Source organism: Loa loa (genome assembly GCF_000183805.2).
Source record: "Loa loa unplaced genomic scaffold supercont3.214, whole genome shotgun sequence".
NCBI lineage: Eukaryota > Metazoa > Nematoda > Chromadorea > Rhabditida > Onchocercidae > Loa > Loa loa.
In genome coordinates, this window is record NW_018108394.1 from 83,970 (window position 1) to 87,325 (window position 3,356).

Consider the following 3,356-nt stretch of genomic DNA (forward strand, 5'->3'; position numbering starts at 1 on the left):
GTTTTTCTTTTTCAACTTATACTATATTGATTCCTAATTTGAATAATATTTCTTTCAGTTATAAATTGTTCATTAGTATTATTATCATTATTAGCATTATTAGCTTATTAATGTCATTGTTATTCTCTTCAGAAAAATTTTTTTAAAATTTAAAATTAGAATTCATGATCAGATCTTATTGATAGATAAAAATTGTAAAGATAGTTTAAAACATCCAAAATCCATTTACCTGTCTATTAATGGTTATTCAATAAAAAGAAGGAGGATGATAATGACCTTTGAACCTTTGATTATGATGTCAGAGAAAAATTTAGTTTTTTCCAAGATTAGGAATAGTTTAGCAAAGTCCGAAAAAAAAAGTTAAGTACACTTAAGCAAGAGACTACCGTAGCTGTAGATGGGTAAAATTCAGACAATGGAGGAATTTACAATTTCAACAAAATAGAATCATAAATTCTGAAAATGTAAAGTTTAGAATATTATAATAAGTTGAGCACAAATGATAATTTACCGTTAAAAAGAAAAAACTAACAACAAACCGATAGACTATCAAATAAAAACAACATGCATGTGATTAATGATACGGATATGATGAATTGCTAAGCAAGTTATCAGTAAATAATAAAATGTCCAGTAAATTATTAATTAATGATAAATTACTGAATAAGCTGTAGGTAAAATCCTTAATATCAATTATGTTATTTATAAATGATAACATTTCACTAAGCGGGGTTATTTGCAAACAAGTGATAAATCATAAATGATTGATAATTAAATTTATCAGTAAATGATTACTAACGTCTTATAAATAATTAAATAATAAGTTGCCAGCATTAATTAACAATGCTATAAACGATTAGTTGCAATTATGTAAAATTATAGTAATTAGTTATCAAACTTCATTATCTCATTTTATCATCTATTTTCAAACTGCTTTGAACCACTTATCATCTTAAAGAAAAAAAAAAAGATAAAAAGATAAAGAGAGAAGATTGAGAAGGAACTTTTCCAATAATATTTCAATAGGTTTCCACTTTTTGTTACATTCTCTAATCTGGAAAACGTATATACTGATCATGATCTTCTACAAGTTACAAGTAAATTGAGAGGGAGAAAGAGGAAGAAGAAGGGAAAGAAGGAGAGAGAAGGAGAGAGGGAGAGGGAGAGATAGAGGAAAAGAAAGAGAGAGCATTTCCGCCAAAAATGTCACTACTACATTTTTGTTCATCAATTGCATGAGTAACCGTTAATCATATCATTTCAAGTCATATTCAATTACTTGAAGTTTCTTTTTTTTTTCCTAGATCACCGGATTCTTAAGTCTAGGATATTCTGTTAAGGTATTAGAAAGGTAAGTTGAAATACTTAAGTTGCTTAGATAAGTAAGTTGAAATACTTAGGAAAGTAAGTTGCTTAGGTAAGTAAATTGAAATACTTAAGAAAAGTAAGTTGCTTAGGTAAGTTAGTTGAGATAGGGTTATACCGTGGTGAAATCGTGACATTTTATGAGCTATCAACTACATAATAATGAATGGATAATTCGTATTGATTGAAATTATCGAATGAATTCATCCCTGGATTATAATCGAAGCCAATTTAACAGCTTAATTTAGCTCGGCTAAATTGATATTTTGCCGTTTCTGTGCAATATCTTACTTACTTGTTATTATCTCAGTTCTAAAAATACCATCAAGTTTTGGCCGTTATCAGAGTTACTCGAAATATTGACATCAACTGTGATCAATTTAGGGAACATTTCTAATTACCGATTTCAGAAATTATTAATTTTGGCTGCTCTACTTTTTTTTATATTTATCACTGAAATTTCCGTGTTTTTTTTCTGTTTCTGAAACTTGTAAGCGTACGGAATTTCGGAGCATTTTATTTTCACCGTATTTTACATGTCATCCAAAATTAACAAATTATCAGTTGTAGAGACTGGGAGAGTTGCAATTTAGCCATAATAATAGCCTGAACACCTAATAATTAGTAAGGTTAAAATATTCCCAAAAAAATAATTCAAAATTTAAACAGCCCTCTCAAAGTTGTAAACCAACTATAATAGAGCTGCAAAATGTAACAAAGCTAAAATAACGCCGCGAAATGCCAAATTTAAAATTCCTCTTGATTTTCTATCTTACTGGTGTTGCTGGATAGCGCTTTCCATTTATTCCTACCCAATTTAAGTTTGAAATTTAATTTCGAGTACAAATTAACTATCATTTAGTTGGCAATTTAATTTCCTGTATGAATTAGCAATTTGATTTCCAATTTGAGTTAGCAGTTCGATTTCCTATATAAATTAAAATATTGTTCAGTTGACAATTTAATTCCCTATATGAATTGAAATATTATTCAGTTAGCGATTTGATTTCCTATATAAACTAAAATATTATTCGGCCAGCGATTTAATTTCCTATATGAATTAAAATATTATTCAGCCAGCAATTTGACTTCCTATATGAGTTAAAATATTCAGTGAGCATTTCGACTTTTTATATGATTAAAATATTATTTAGTGAACAATTCGATTTGGAATATAAGTCAACATGTAATTAAGCTAGGAATTTATCTGGAATATAAACTGACATATTATTAAGCTAGCAATTTGATTTCGAAGATATTGTTCAGCTAGCAATTTGATTTTGAATATTAATCAACATATTGTTCTGTTAGCAATCTGATTTTAAGTGTAAATTAATGTATTATTCAGTTAACAATTTGATTTGGGATGTAAATTAACATATTATTAGGTTGGTAATTTGATTTCAAATATAAATTAACATATTGTTCATGCGATCTCTTATATAAATTGGCATTTTTATCAGAATTATTTAGTTAGTTATTTAGTTAGCAATTTTATTTCAAATATAAATTAATATATTACGAGGTTAGCAGTTTGATTTCGGATGTGGATTCACATGTTATCCATTGACAATTTGATTTCGATTATAAATTGGCATATTATTTAGTTAACAATGTGTGATGATGATAGTTTCAATGTTGCGACAGTGCCTCGTCATGCTGTATTTGGAGCACAACCTGGTAAGGGTGATGGTGAAGATGAGAGTACGCTGGGTGATCGATTTTTCGTATGTTTCTATTTTGATTTTGTTGCTGCTGTTTTTTTTTTCATTATAAAGAAGGATTTATTTTATAAAAAGATTGTTTTTGATTTTAAAAATTTTATAAAATTTAGTGTATAGCAAAACGTATCATCTATTATATATTTAAAACTTAATCTAAATTTGTTCCTTTCAATTTATATGTGCTATTGTCTCATAATCACTTCATTGTACATGACTAGGAGCTTAGTAGAAAGGGAATTCAGTTATAGTTAATTGATGTTGGTTTCC